The sequence below is a fragment of the Pleurodeles waltl genome, chromosome 9 (assembly GCF_031143425.1).
Source record: "Pleurodeles waltl isolate 20211129_DDA chromosome 9, aPleWal1.hap1.20221129, whole genome shotgun sequence".
NCBI lineage: Eukaryota > Metazoa > Chordata > Amphibia > Caudata > Salamandridae > Pleurodeles > Pleurodeles waltl.
Window position 1 is genome coordinate 318,628,171 of NC_090448.1, and position 16,744 is coordinate 318,644,914.

General features: G+C 45.6%; 1 long non-coding RNA gene across 14 annotated transcripts in view; it reads left to right on the plus strand.

Moving 5' to 3' along the window:
* The window catches only part of LOC138259234 (uncharacterized), a 189,708-nt gene that overhangs the window by 156,616 nt on the left and 16,348 nt on the right, over positions 1-16,744 (plus strand). For 11 of the 14 annotated variants that reach the window (XR_011198687.1, XR_011198682.1, XR_011198683.1 and 8 more), the window contains 3 exons: positions 11,092-11,148; positions 11,932-12,029; positions 14,773-14,870. This is a non-coding gene — a long non-coding RNA (uncharacterized lncRNA). The remainder of the gene's footprint in view (positions 1-11,091; positions 11,149-11,931; positions 12,030-14,772; positions 14,871-16,744) is intronic. The other 3 variants (XR_011198680.1, XR_011198679.1, XR_011198681.1) reach the window with 2 other exon arrangements.

Below are 16,744 nucleotides of genomic sequence, written 5' to 3' on the forward strand. Positions count from 1 at the left end.
TGGGATTAAAATTCTCTACTAAAGTATTATTTTTCATATATTTTCATATATATGCATGTGTGTTTGTATATGCTCCAGGGTCCCTGCATGTGGGCGGGAATATTCAGTGTTTATGACATTGTTGAGGATACCCCTGGAAGAGGACTAAGATTTATAGGTACGTAACCTTTGCTTTGATGCAGGCAGTTGTCTGCCTTCCTCTGCAACTCTTGAGGGGAAAGTTGTTGGGTATGTATACACACGCGATCACCCCCCTCGCGCATCGCTGTGCGACCGTGCGGTGATCGCGTGTGATTGGAATGTGGAATGTTTGGGGGTGTTTGAAGGTTGCGGGGAGCGGAGGAGGAACTGGTGTTGGCGGACAGGAGTGGAGGCTGTTAGATCGGAACTTATCATTAAAGGAAATATCTATTCTGACCTGACCACGGAGTGAGCGTCTCCTTTTCAAAAGTGTACCTTGGTCTACCAGGTATTGATGTAGTCTCTTGTTGTGCTCATCAGATGCTCTTTCATGAATAGGTTAGACAGCCCATAATAATCTTGTACCTTACCAGCTAACCAACCACCCAGCATTTTTACTGAATAGTCCACTAACACTACCTAAGTTTGGCTCTGGGTTTTTGAAGCCTCCCTGAATTTTATGCAGGACTCTTCAGTAGTAAATCCAAAGCCTTCAATCAGGGTACCCTTCATAAGGTCATAGGATTTAGAATCTGCCTAATTCCATGTCAGAAGCCTATCCCTGCACTTTCCTGAGAATAACTCCCTCAGCAGTGTGCCCTGGTGTTTTTCCTCAATTTCCCAACCAATCCAGGTTCTTTCAAAGGCAGAAACCCATTTCACTATATCATCCCCTTCCACGAATGGAGGTACAATGCCTTTTGGGAGTTTGATATTTAAAGGGCTCTTTTTCAGTACTTGGATGCTGCCACCAAAGATGGGTCCAAGGCCCAACTCTTTTCTTTTTGTTTCAGTTTCCAAAAGCTGGCTCTCTGAGGCTAGTAGCTTGGGGGGGCCTGGCTAAGGCCAGGTCTTCTTCCGTTGGGCAATAATGCTAGTGGTAGTGGAGCTACCCTCAACCCCATTGTCCACAGTGTTTTCCTCTCCATCAGAGACTTCACCATCTTCTTCCTCTGTGGAGTAGGCTTTCTCATGCTGATCTACCAGGAATCTAAGCTGGTCAACTTTAGCATGTTTTCCAGTAGGAATTTTGTGCAGCTTGCAGCGCTTCCTTAACTGGACATAACTATATGACTAGTAAGGGGCGAGCTCCTGGCTCTGGTTCTCTGAATCTGAAATGTTTACTAAAGTTGGGACCTTTTTGGAAATTTGGAACCCCCTTTTTGGATAAGACCAACTAAAGTAAGGAGTTTTCAGTTCTAACTATTATTCTAGGGACCTAAACAGGGCCCTAGCAGTTAGTTAAAAAATGTGCATAAATTCTAGCCAATTGGGAAAAAATGGCGTTAAGCTAAAGACAATTTGGAGAGCTACTCATGTGCTCACAAATTGACAAAATGTTATCAGAAAATGTAAAGTCTTTATTCCACTGCTGAGACACCAAATGTAGGAGGCTGGTCTAGTGTACAAAACTAGGCACACTGTGTAGAGGGTCTCAGCAATGACCCATTGATTTACAGAAGTAAAAAGTCAACCACCTAATGCCGTAATTTTTATGGTAGCTTGGTCGAGCAGGTAGGCTAATCTTGGAGAAGTGCAAAGAATTTGTTGTACTCACAGTATCAATAAATTAGACCACACACTCAAAACAATAACTAGAGACAAATTTAAAAAACACTTCAAATTTGTATAAAGATTTTAAGACTAAGATCATCAAAATCAGGTAAGTACTTTTTTAGAGAATTTTCAAAGTTTAGAAAATATCTCAGTTATACGAGTAAATTTGCACAATAGGAATCAATGGAGAAATACTTTTAAAATGCATTTAAGTCCCACCGTGATGGTCCCCTTAGTTGGGTCCCCTTGGAGTGTCGAGGTTGCAAGAGGTGGAGGACCTTTATAACACAGCTGGATCTTCGGTGTAGGGCACAGGACGGCAGGGTGCAGAGTGAATCGGTGAGCCAGGAGCTGTGCGCAAAGGTGTCCTTGGAAGCAGGAGGTAGGTTGCTTTGAGGGTCGCTTGCAGGTCTGAAGGGGCACTCTGGTCCTGGTGTTTTCTGAAGCCCCTCGCCCTGGGAGCCCTGTTTTCTGTGCTTCCTCTCGATCCTTTTTCAGTCAGTAGCGGACTGTCCTTCTGGCTGTCTGCTGTTGAGTGACCAGTACCTGGAGCTCTTGCACAGTTAGGCCAATGGAGGTCGCAGTGCCACCAGCTTGGCACACTTGCGGGTTTTGTCTTCACAGTCCCCCAGGTAAAATTTGGTCCGGCTGCAGCGTCCTGTTCCTTGGTCAGCAGCCGGTCAGTGAACTGGACTTCACTGGTCTTTTGGTCTTTGTTGCAGGAGAGTGATGCCTTCACTCTGGAAGGAGATCTTCTGTGATTTTTAGAAGAGTGGAGGTTCTCTGGGGGTTTGCAGACTACTTCCGATATCCGAGCAACCCCTCAGCAGCGATTGTCGAGTCCTGGCTGCAGCTGGCAGGGTTTGGCGCCACCTTCTTGGTGCAGCAGGACTTCATTTCTCGAGCCTTAGGTCTTCTTTGTTGCTGGTCTTCTTGTGTCCTTGGAATCTTAATTTCGGGTCTAGGGGTGCCCACAAAATACTGTATTTAGTGGGCGTTTAGAGGAGTACCTAGTAGTGACCAATGGGTCATCTACCTTAGGATTGCTACACCCACTATGTGACCACTTCCCTATCCCTGATAGATTATTTTCCTACCATGCAAGATGGAGAAAAATTAAATGGAGTTGTCACCTTGCATGCAACACCTTAGGGGTGGTGTGGCCACTCCTGTTATGTTATGTTACGTCATGTTATGTTATATTAGATTTGTATAGCGCATGGCTGCCCTGAGGCTTCCCTGAGTCCTGTGTGTGTTTTCCCGCCATTGCTCCTACCAAAAGTGGGGGTTTGCAACCAAAGCGACCATCAGCGGCTAGCAGCAGGCCTCTGGTCGAGTTTCAAAGGTGGTAAGCCCTATGAAGCCCACTAGCTGGGCAGTGCACATTCCTGAGGAGGGAGAAGTGACACCCCAACCAAGGAAAAGCTTTGTTCTGGAACTCAGAGAGCAGGAGTTCTCACCGCAGGGTTCCAGAATTGTTTTTGGTGGTGGAATGTTGTTTGTGGCTGGAGAGCAACCATGCCAGTGTTAATTAACTTTGCAAGGGCCACCTCTAAGGTGGCCCCTGGGTAGATTTTGTAACAAATTCAGTACTGGTCCTAGTTTGGATTCATCATCCTGAGTTGTTTGATACCAAACATCCCATGGTTCAGAGTGGCCATCATGCCTCTGTGAAACCCGCACTGACCATTGTCCAGCACATGCATTTAAAATGGCTGCATCTGTCAATTACTATGTCCTAGGTTTGGCAGGGACACATACAGGTTAGTGCACCCTGCCTTAGGGCTGAAGGCCTGCCAGAGGGTTGACTTGCTTATATTTCATGCAGTGTAAGTGGACATGGCACACAGGCTGTGTGCCATGTTGAGTTTACATTTTAGAATTTCACCAGGACACTCAGGCTGCAATGACAGTTCTAGGTGCAGCATGGTCCTAGAGGGTGGCACAATCTGTGCTGCAGCCCTCAGGGGCCTACCTTTAGTACCCCATGTCCTGGGTACCTAGGTACCATTTACAAAGGACTTGTAGTGGCAGCTAAATGTTTTGCCAATTGTGTCAATGCATCACAACAGTTTTGGGAAAGAGATCTGGTCCAGGGAACCTGGTTAGGAGTGGACCTAGGCCCTAAAAACTTTGAGACTATATCATATACCAGGCAAAAAGCAGAGGCTAACCATAACAAAAGAGGCCTACGCTTAGAGTGATTGTATGACCTGAATAGGTGTTGGATTGGTTTGCTGAAGAGGAGGCCTCTGTCCAGTAGAGCGGGAAGGTGGCGACAGTGGACAATCTCCCAGACCCTTTTACTGGTGGGGGCAGGGCCCAAGGCTTCTAGTTAACCTCTTTCCCGAATTCCTACTTGCCTCTTGAGAGTCCTGCCTGAGCCACCTGTTGCAAAGAAGTTATAGTTTCTAGAATGGAAGTGAGCACCATATTTGTGTCCTTTGTTCAGGCTGGATTAAGTATGTGGGCTTGACAGTCTCTCAAGCACAGATTAAATATATGAACAACAAGGTTGACCAACTTGTAATCCTGTGGCCCAGTGGAAGCAATGCACAAGGCTTGGGCACCAATGCCGTACTGCATCTTCCAGAGCGAGCGTTAGAAGTCACACTTGCCCCAAGATGTCTTTTTAGGGAAAAGGTGACACAGGATGGGGCTGCACAGGGATTTGAGAGAAGACGAAGTTGTGTCACGAGTGCTGCTGTGTGTCCCTGCTCAGCGCAAGGGACACAGGAAGTGAGGGGAAGGAGGCAGCCGAGGAGGAGGGCACGATCTAGTGTTTTCACTTCTCCCTGTTTTGGATCTCCTCTAGGAAGTCGGCACTAGTCATGATTGAGATTCTCGGGTACAGCAGTATAAAAGCTACACCCAAGAGTCTCTTGTGCCTGCTGTTTTCCACCGACAACTCTCCTTTCTCTGTGAAGCTCCTCTATTTTGGTGATCCCTGCCTTTTGTGATTGACTGCTGGTGCTTCCTCCCTGCTTTTTTTTTTAGGTTTTCCATATCTCATCTGGTACCAATAGAAACACAAATGGTACAAGAGGGGTTACCAACAAATGATTGTTCTTATAAGTTGGCAAGGTGCATAATTACCATACATTGTTTAATATAAATGTACTGTCTAGTGCGTGACTTCATGAATTATTCTGGAGTATGATTGTTTACCCTGCAAAGGAAGCACAAGACTGTTAGTTAGTGTTTTTCCACTATGAACCAGTGATTAGAATCTAAAGATTAGTATGTTCGATGGCATCTGTCGCTGTAGATACGCATGTTCTGCAATAGCTCGCCATCTGGTGTTGGGCCGGAGTGTTACAAGTTGTTTTTCTTCGAAGAAGTCTTTCGAGTCACGGGACCGAGTGACTCCTCCTTTTGTCTCCATTGCGCATGGGCGTCGACTCCATCTTCGATTGTTTTTTTTCCGCCATCGGGTTCGGACGTGTTCCTGTCGCTCCGAGTTTCGGAACGGACAAAATAGTTAATTTCGGAAGATTTTCGTCGGTATTGTTGCGTTCGGGATCGGCGTACTTAGATTCAACACCGCATCGAAGATCGAAGAGCTCCGGTGCCCTTCGGGGTAGTTTTTCGATCCTCCGTCGGGGCCTGGTCGGCCCGACCGCGTGCTGAGGAACGCCGATGGAACGGACCCCGTTCCGTTTCTGCCCCAAATGCCACAATAAATACCCCTACACAGACCAACACTTGGTCTGCAACCTGTGCCTGTCACCTGAGCACAGCGAAGACACCTGCGAGGCCTGTCGTGCGTTCCGGTCCCGAAAAACACTCCGAGACCGTCGAGCCAGAAGACTTCAAATGGCGTCCGCACCGACAGCCCGACGGGAGTTCGAGGAACAGGAGGAGGAAGGTACCTTCTCGATCCAAGACTCAGACTCCGAAGGATTCGACGATACACAAACCGTGAGTAAGACGTCGAAAAACACACAGAGAAACATTTACAAGGCCCAGGGGACGCCACTGCCACCAGGCCATGGCTCGACCCATAAATTCGGTGACCGACCGTCGGCACCGAAAAAGGCCAAAACAGTGCCGAGATCGTCCGACTCCGGTCGAGACACCGGCACGCAGCCTTCTCGGGACCGAGAAAGTGCTGGAGACAAGCCTCGACACCGAGATACCGGTGTGGACACGGCTCGACGCCGAGACAGCGGCACCGAAACAGATCGACGCCGAGAGGTTTCGGCCCCGAAAAGGAAAAAAGTCACCTCGGAGCCGAAAAAACACGCAGACAAAGTTTCGACGCCGAAACAAACTGCAAGCGACCCAGCTTCAGGCTCTTATACAGAAGAGCACTCGCTAACCTCCCAAATGCAAAAGCATAGGTTTGAGGAAGAGCTACAAGCAACTGATGTGGACCATACGCAAAAGCGTATCTTCATTCAGCAGGGGACAGGAAAAATAAGCACCCTTCCCCCCATTAGGAGAAAGAGAAGGTTGGAGTTCCAGACGGAACAAGCACCACAACCAAAAGTGGTTAAAAGAATTACACCACCACCCTCTCCTCCGCCCGTGATTAACGTTTCACCAGCACAAACTCCATCTCACTCCCCAGCTCACACCACCATGAGCCAGGGCGACCAAGATCAGGACGCATGGGACCTATACGACGCCCCAGTGTCAGATAACAGCCCGGAGGCCTACCCTACAAAGCCATCTCCACCAGAAGACAGCACCGCGTACTCTCAGGTGGTGGCTAGAGCAGCACAATTTCATAACGTAAGCCTCCACTCAGAACAGGTCGAGGATGATTTCTTGTTCAACACACTCTCCTCCACCCACAGCTCCTACCAAAGCCTGCCTATGCTCCCTGGTATGCTACGGCACGCAAAAGACATATTTAAGGAGCCGGTCAAAAGTAGGGCAATCACACCACGGGTGGAAAAGAAGTATAAGCCGCCTCCTACGGACCCGGTTTTCATCACTACACAGCTGCCACCAGACTCTGTTGTTGTAGGAGCAGCTAGGAAAAGGGCCAACTCTCACACATCTGGAGATGCACCACCCCCAGATAAAGAAAGCCGCAAGTTCGATGCAGCTGGTAAAAGAGTCGCAGCACAAGCTGCAAACCAGTGGCGCATCGCGAACTCCCAGGCACTACTTGCGCGCTATGACAGAGCCCACTGGGACGAGATGCAACATCTCATTGAACATCTGCCCAAGGACTTCCAAAATAGGGCGAAACAAGTGGTTGAGGAGGGACAGACCATCTCCAACAACCAGATACGTTCCTCCATGGACGCTGCAGATACAGCTGCACGGACAATTAATACATCTGTAACTATCAGACGGCATGCATGGCTCCGAACGTCTGGATTTAAACCAGAGATTCAACAAGCAGTTCTCAATATGCCTTTTAATGAAAAAGAACTGTTCGGTCCAGAAGTGGACACAGCGATTGAGAAACTCAAAAAAGATACGGACACTGCCAAAGCCATGGGCGCACTCTACTCCCCGCAGAGCAGAGGAAATTACAGCACATTCCGTAAAACGCCCTTTCGAGGGGGGTTTCGGGGTCAAAGCACACAAGCCAGCACCTCACAAGCAACACCGTCCACTTACCAGGGACAGTATAGAGGAGGTTTTCGGGGACAATATAGAGGAGGGCAATTCCCTAGAAATAGAGGGAGATTTCAAAGCCCCAAAACCCCTACTACTAAACAATGACTCACATGTCACTCACCCCCTCCACACAACACCAGTGGGGGGAAGAATAGGTCATTATTACAAAGCATGGGAGGAAATCACTACAGACACTTGGGTTCTAGCAATTATCCAACATGGTTATTGCATAGAATTTCTACAATTCCCTCCAAACATACCACCAAAAGCACAAAATTTAACAACACACCATTCCAATCTCCTGGAGATAGAAGTGCAGGCACTATTGCAAAAGAATGCAATCGAATTAGTGCCAAACACACAAATAAACACAGGAGTTTACTCACTGTACTTTCTGATACCAAAGAAGGACAAAACGCTGAGACCAATCCTAGACCTCAGAGTAGTGAACACTTTCATCAAATCAGACCACTTCCACATGGTCACACTACAAGAAGTATTGCCATTGCTAAAACTACACGACTACATGGCAACTTTAGACCTCAAGGATGCTTATTTCCATATACCAATACACCCATCTCACAGGAAATACCTAAGGTTCGTATTCAAAGGAATACATTACCAATTCAAGGTACTGCCTTTCGGATTAACAACCGCACCAAGAGTCTTTACCAAATGTCTAGCGGTAGTCGCTGCACACATAAGAAGGCAGCAAATACATGTGTTCCCATATTTGGACGACTGGCTAATCAAGGGCCATTCGTTCATACAGTGCTCAAATCACACAAATCAGATCATACAAACCCTCTTCAAACTCGGGTTCACCGTCAATTTCACAAAATCCAAAATTCTGCCACGCAAGGTACAACAATACCTGGGAGCCATAATAGACACATCAAAGGGAGTAGCCACTCCAAGTCCACAAAGAATTCAAAATTTCAACACCATCATACAACGCATGTATCCAACACAAAAGATACAGGCAAAGATGGTATTACAACTCCTAGGCATGATGTCATCATGCATAGCCATTGTCCCAAACGCAAGACTGCACATGAGGCCCTTACAACAATGCCTAGCATCACAGTGGTCTCAAGCACAGGGTCACCTTCTAGATCTGGTGTTAATAGACCGCCAAACTTACCTCTCGCTTCTATGGTGGAACAACATAAATTTAAACAAGGGGCGGCCTTTCCAAGACCCAGTGCCACAATACGTAATAACAACAGATGCTTCCATGACAGGGTGGGGAGCACACCTCAATCAACACAGCATACAAGGACAATGAAACGTACATCAAACAAAACTGCATATCAATCACCTAGAACTGCTAGCAGTTTTTCAAGCACTAAAAGCTTTCCAACCAATAATAGTTCACAAATACATTCTCGTCAAAACAGACAACATGACAACAATGTATTATCTAAACAAGCAGGGAGGGACGCACTCCACGCAGTTAAGCCTGCTAGCACAAAAAATTTGGCATTGGGCAATTCACAACCAAATTCGCCTAATTGCACAGTTTATACCAGGGATACAAAATCAACTCGCAGACAATCTCTCTCGAGATCACCAACAGGTCCACGAATGGGAAATTCACCCCCAAATTCTGAACACTTATTTCAAACTCTGGGGAACGCCTCAGATAGACTTGTTTGCGACAAGGGAGAACGCAAAATGCCAAAACTTCGCATCCAGGTACCCACACAAACAATCCCAAGGCAATGCCCTATGGATGAACTGGTCAGGGATATTTGCTTACGCTTTTCCTCCTCTCCCTCTCCTTCCTTACCTGGTAAACAAACTCAGTCAAAGCAAACTCAAACTCATATTGATAGCACCAACTTGGGCAAGGCAACCCTGGTACACAACGCTGCTAGACCTATCAGTGGTACCCTGCATCAAATTGCCCAACAGGCCAGATCTGTTGACACAGCACAACCAAAAGATCAGACACCCAGATCCAGCATCGCTGAATCTAGCAATCTGGCTCCTGAAATCCTAGAATTCGGGCACTTACAACTTACCCAAGAATGTATGGAAGTCATAAAACAAGCAAGAAGGCCATCCACCAGGCACTGCTATGCAAGTAAATGGAAGAGGTTTGTTTGCTACTGCCATATTAATCAAATACAACCATTACACACAACTCCAGAACATGTAGTGGGTTACTTGCTTCACTTACAAAAATCTAACCTGGCTTTCTCTTCCATTAAAATACACCTTGCAGCAATATCTGCATACCTGCAAACTACCTATTCAACTTCCCTATATAAAATACCAGTCATTAAAGCATTCATGGAGGGCCTTAGGAGAATTATACCACCAAGAACACCACCTGTTCCTTCATGGAACCTAAATGTTGTCCTAACTAGACTTATGGGTCCACCTTTTGAACCCATGCACTCCTGCGACATACAGTTCCTAACCTGGAAGGTGGCATTTCTCATCGCCATTACTTCCCTGAGAAGAGTAAGCGAGATTCAGGCGTTTACTATACAGGAACCTTTTATACAACTACACAAAAATAAAGTCGTCCTAAGGACCAATCCTAAATTTTTGCCAAAGGTTATTTCACCGTTCCATCTAAATCAAACAGTGGAACTTCCAGTGTTCTTTCCACAGCCAGATACCGTAGCTGAAAGGGCACTACATACATTAGATGTCAAAAGAGCATTAATGTATTACATTGACAGAACAAAAAACATCAGAAAGACTAAACAACTCTTTATTGCATTTCAAAAACCTCACGCAGGAAACCCAATTTCAAAACAAGGTATAGCCAGATGGATAGTTAAATGCATCCAAATCTGCTACCTTAAAGCTAAACGACAGCTGCCCATTACACCAAGGGCACACTCAACCAGAAAGAAAGGTGCTACCATGGCCTTTCTAGGAAACATCCCAATGCAAGAAATATGTAAGGCAGCCACATGGTCTACGCCTCACACATTCACCAAGCACTACTGTGTAGACGTGTTATCCGCACAACAAGCCACAGTAGGTCAAGCTGTATTAAGGACATTATTTCAGACTACTTCCACTCCTACAGGCTGATCCACCGCTTTTGGGGAAATAACTGCTTACTAGTCTATTGCAGAACATGCGTATCTACAGCGACAGATGCCATCGAACTGAAAATGTCACTTACCCAGTGTACATCTGTTCGTGGCATCAGTCGCAGTAGATTCGCATGTGCCCACCCGCCTCCCCGGGAGCCTGTAGCAGTTTGGAAGTTACCTTCAATTATTTATATATGTATCATCTCAACCTTAAATAGGTGCATACTTAGTCACTCCATTGCATGGGCACTATTACTACAATTCAACTCCTACCTCACCCTCTGCGGGGAAAAACAATCGAAGATGGAGTCGACGCCCATGCGCAATGGAGACAAAAGGAGGAGTCACTCGGTCCCGTGACTCGAAAGACTTCTTCGAAGAAAAACAACTTGTAACACTCCGGCCCAACACCAGATGGCGAGCTATTGCAGAACATGCGAATCTACTGCGACTGATGCCACGAACAGATGTACACTGGGTAAGTGACATTTTCATTCTAAGGCGTTCCTGGTGCTTCATGGGACATTATTCAAATCCCTACTCATATATTTGTTTTTGCGAGACATTTAAGTAATTATTTAATTGCAATTCTGGTCTAACTCAGAACCCATTTATTTTTAGGTTGCTTTGGGTGTGGTAGTAAAGTCATAGTAGAAGTAGTGACCATCTGAGTACTTATTAACCTATGTCCTGTATGTTTTCATTCCCATAGGATTAACACTGCACTCTCCGGGGCTTCCAGCTGCTAGATTCTAGTGGGAAGTATTAAGTGAGAACATACCTGTACCATTTTATGTTAAATTGTGTTATTATGTTTATACTTCAGAACAGAAGGTCCTAAACAAAACATATTCTATTCCTGTAGATGAACGATGATACACTGCGGAATCTGCAGTACCGAGAATTTAGGCAATCATCTTAAAGAGTCCTCACGGATTCCATTTTTTGCTATTTTCTTAACTTCCCCTTACCCCTGGGTGCTGTTGTCTCATGGAGTCATATTTATTTCTCAGATGATTGCAGGGATCGAGTCGAGTTGGGGACCACTTTTTGGCATTCACATCTCGTTCCCACAAGATTACCCAGCGAAGTCAGGATTGGTTGTGTTCAGACATTTCAGGATGTCTTTGGACCGCCGTATTACTGCACACAGGTGCCCTGGCGTGTTTCTTCACACTGGTTAAATGGATTCTTCCCTGCTTACCTACTGCAATATAAACCATCTGTGTTTTCTCATCAACTCTGTATTTATTCGGCACACCTTAACGTGTTTCTATTTTTCAGCTTGAAACATGTAATTAACCAATAACCAAATGCTCATGTCTGGATTCTAGAAATTCAAGTTTGGCTTCCTCCTTCTGTGTTAAATGAGCCTTGGGAAGTTTGAACATTCACTCTTATCATAGAATATTGCTTACTTGGTTTATTCAGGCCTAATCGTTACCATAGTCAGTGATTTGTTACAAAGTAGTTAGCCATGCACACATGCTATGTTGTACTCATCTGTTTGTGGAAATGATGCCCAATCTTCTTTTTTTCCTTTTCTTTCTAGGGCGATTGAAAGCGTCTCTGAAGATCCTGTCATATGGAACTGCTGTGACTGAAAACTGGAAGTCTTGGTGCTCAAGTGGATCAAGTTCTAGTAATCAGGTAAATTTAATGTTGACTGGATTGGAGAGGCCAGCAACAGCTTCACTGGAGAAATGCTGATTGCCACCTAGGATGCAGCCAAATAGGAGCTCCTTACATAGCCTCGGTCTCACAAAATAACAACAGAGTCCAAGATCTCGTACGAGCCAAGTGGAAGGTTCTAGGCCAAGAGAGACCCTTTTCTAGCAGTACATACGTATGAGAAGTTTAAGATGCACTCCTACAACCAGAGTATATACATACCTCATGTCTCTAATACACCATGTTACTACATTTTGGGATATTCTTCCTGAACAGTGCGCCTTCTCCATGCCTTTATCCTGAATATCCAATTTATGATTTCACCTTCTAGTTTCTGTCTTCTGCACATGTATAGTGGAGAGTGTGTTTGGTGAGTTCTCCATTATTGGATCTTTCATAGACTCACATGCTTGAATCATCCCCGTTGTCGAGGTGGGAGCCTCACGGTAACCTTAAATACACATAGCAGTAAACTTTAGACACTAGGGGCCAGTTTTGGGAAAGAGATCTGGTCCAGGGAACCTGGTTAGGAGTGGACCTAGGCCCTAACAACTTTGAGACTATATCATATACCAGGCAAAAAGCAGAGGCTAACCATAACAAAAGAGGCCTACGCTTAGAGTGATTATATGACCTGAATAGGTGTTGGATTGGTTTGCTGAAGGGGAGGCCTCTGTCCATTAGAGCGGGGAGGTGGCGACAGTGGACAATCTCCCAGACCCTTTTACTGGTGGGGGCAGGGCCCAAGGTTTCTAGTTAACCTCTTTCCCGAATTCCTACTTGCCTCTTGAGAGTCCTGCCTGAGCCGCCTGTTGCAAAGAAGTTATAGTTTCTAGAATGGAAGTGAGCACCATATTTGTGTCCTTTGTTCAGGCTGGATTAAGTATGTGGGCTTGACAGTCTCTCAAGCACAGATTAAATATATGAACAACAAGGTTGACCAACTTGTAATCCTGTGGCCCAGTGGAAGCAATGCACAAGGCTTGGGCACCAATGCCGTACTGCATCTTCCAGAGCGAGCGTTAGAAGTCACACTTGCCCCAAGATGTCTTTTTAGGGAAAAGGTGACACAGGATGGGGCTGCACAGGGATTTGAGAGAAGACGAAGTTGTGTCACGAGTGTTGCTGTGTGTCCCTGCTCAGCGCAAGGGACACAGGAAGTGAGGGGAAGGAGGCAGCCGAGGAGGAGGGCACGATCTAGTGTTTTCACTTCTCCCTGTTTTGGATCTCCTCCAGGAAGTCGGCACTAGTCATGATTGAGATTCTCGGGTACAGCAGTATAAAAGATACACCCAAGAGTCTCTTGTGCCTGCTGTTTTCCACCGACAACTCTCCTTTCTCTGTGAAGCTCCTCTATTTTGGTGATCCCTGCCTCTTGTGATTGACTGCTGGTGCTTCCTCCCTGCTTTTTTTTTAGGTTTTCCATATCTCATCTGGTACCAATAGAAACACAAATGGTACAAGAGGGGTTACCAACAAATGATTGTTCTTATAAGTTGGCAAGGTGCATAATTACCATACATTGTTTAATATAAATGTACTGTCTAGTGCGTGACTTCATGAATTATTCTGGAGTATGATTGTTTACCCTGCAAAGGAAGCACAAGACTGTTAGTTGGTGTTTTTCCACTATGAACCAGTGATTAGAATCTAAAGATTAGTATTTCTAAGGCGTTCCTGGTGCTTCATGGGACATTATTCAAATCTCTACTCATATATTTGTTTTTGCGAGACATTGAAGTAATTATTTAATTGCAATTCTGGTCTAACTCAGAACCCATTTATTTTTAGGTTGCTTTGGGTGTGGTAGTAAAGTCATAGTAGAAGTAGTGACCATCTGAGTACTTATTAACCTATGTCCTGTATGTTTTCATTCCCATAGGATTAACACTGCACTCTCCGGGGCTTCCAGCTGCTAGATTCTAGTGGGAAGTATTAAGTGAGAACATACCTGTACCATTTTATGTTAAATTGTGTTATTATGTTTATACTTCAGAACAGAAGGTCCTAAACAAAACATATTCTATTCCTGTAGATGAACGATGATACACTGCGGAATCTGCAGTACCGAGAATTTAGGCAATCATCTTAAAGAGTCCTCACGGATTCCATTTTTTGCTATTTTCTTAACTTCCCCTTACCCCTGGGTGCTGTTGTCTCATGGAGTCATATTTATTTCTCAGATGATTGCAGGGATCGAGTCGAGTTGGGGACCACTTTTTGGCATTCACATCTCGTTCCCACAAGATTACCCAGCGAAGTCAGGATTGGTTGTGTTCAGACATTTCAGGATGTCTTTGGACCGCCGTATTACTGCACACAGGTGCCCTGGCGTGTTTCTTCACACTGGTTAAATGGATTCTTCCCTGCTTACCTACTGCAATATAAACCATCTGTGTTTTCTCATCAACTCTGTATTTATTCGGCACACCTTAATGTGTTTCTATTTTTCAGCTTGAAACATGTAATTAACCAATAACCAAATGCTCATGTCTGGATTCTAGAAATTCAAGTTTGGCTTCCTCCTTCTCTGTTAAATGAGCCTTGGGAAGTTTGAACACTCACTTTTATCATAGAATATTGCTTACGTGGTTTATTCGGGCCTTATCGTTACCATAGTCAGTGATTTGTTACATAGTAGTTAGCCATGCACACATGCTATGTTGTACTCATCTGTTTGTGGAAATGATGCCCAATCTTCTTTTTTTCCTTTTCTTTCTAGGGCGATTGAAAGCGTCTCTGAAGATCCTGTCATCTGGAACTGCTGTGACTGAAAACTGGAAGTCTTGGTGCTCAAGTGGATCAAGTTCTAGTAATCAGGTAAATTTAATGTTGACTGGATTGGAGAGGCCAGCAACAGCTTCACTGGAGAAATGCTGATTGCCACCTAGGATGCAGCCAAATAGGAGCTCCTTACATAGCCTCGGTCTCACAAAATAACAACAGAGTCCAAGATCTCGTACGAGCCAAGTGGAAGGTTCTAGGCCAAGAGAGACCCTTTTCTAGCAGTACATACGTATGAGAAGTTTAAGATGCACTCCTACAACCAGAGTATATGCATACCTCATGTCTCTAATACACCATGTTACTACATTTTGGGATATTCTTCCTGAACAGTGCGCCTTCTCCATGCCTTTATCCTGAATATCCAATTTATGATTTCACCTTCTAGTTTCTGTCTTCTGCACATGTATAGTGGAGAGTGTGTTTGGTGAGTTCTCCATTATTGGATCTTTCATAGACTCACATGCTTGAATCATCCCCGTTGTCGAGGTGGGAGCCTCACGGTAACCTTAAATACACATAGCAGTAAACTTTAGACACTAGGGCCAGATGTAGCAAAGGGTTTTTCCCATTCTGTGTCAATGGGAAAATGTGTTCGTACATATGGCCCTAGGCCCCAATGGCCCACCCACGTACTTTTATAGCCTATCCCTGTCCTTTTGCAAAAAAGACCCAAAGTTGAGCCACAGCGAATCAACCCTCTAAAACACTCCCAACAGAGGCTCTTTCCCTCAGATTTTTTACTGCATGTTGTGTGAAGGGAGTTTCCCTGAGCTCTGCTCAGTATACCTTTCTGACAGGATATTTTCTCTCAGAAAATTTCACCTTTACAATCTCAATATGTCTCAGCAGACTAAGAGGGGTCTGTTTAGAGATTGCGGCAGTTGTGGGAAGAAGAGACTTCATGTTGATGACCCCCACAAAAAGTGTATCTACTGCCTGCATCCTGACCACAAGGTGAGAGACTATAAAATCTGTCGCACCTTTAGTCAGAAAAACCCTAAAGGACCGTGAGGGTAGGCTTCTATTGTGGCTGCAGAGACAGAAAGCCATGGAAAACCCATCTTCAGATGAGAGTGAAACATCATCTCGCTCCCTCAAAAGACCTGGGGAGAAAGGAAGACTACCAGAGGAACCACCAAAGAAAGTGGTTAAAAACGGAATGCATACATCTATGGAGCAGCAGGGGTGCCAAGAATCTGCTACCTCCGGATCAGAGACCCAGGCAAAACTCTTCAAAAAGGTTCGCTCAGAGCCTACGATGCCTGTGGGAAAAAGGCACCCATAAGAAGTGCCTCTCTGTCGCCGATGAGGGATCCGGTAAGACCTTCCTCTGATGCTTCCAAGAAACGCCCGTCGACGACGGTGTTGACGGTCACAACGACAATGACGTTGACGTTTACTACGGTGCTGTCTCCGATGATAGTAACATCATCGCCGCTTTCATCGACGACGATTATCACCGCTAAAATCTTCAAGAAGGCATAGTCGACTAAGACATCGTCGACGGCGGAAGCAGCAATAGTCTATCCGTCGACGACGACACTACCGTCGACGAAGCACCTGTCCACGAGGATCAGGAGGGCGCCGTCGACGAGCACACTTGTGCTAACGGCGAGACAACCATCGTCGAGAGAACCGTCTGCGAGAGACCCGTCAGCGACGCATGAGTCGTCGATGAGAGAACCGTCGACGAGAGAACCGTCAACGAGGGGACCGTCGCCGAAAACTGAACTGTCGATGGCAGTGATGGAAATTTCGCTGGCTCAGTCGTCGGCCATGATGCCCTCCTCTGGGGATTTCGGAGTGCAGCACAATTCGGCAAGGTTCCTCCCTCTTTCGTTTATCACCACGGGAGAAAAAACATCACCAATTCTTCCAAGGCATACTTCTCCAAACAAGGACTTGCC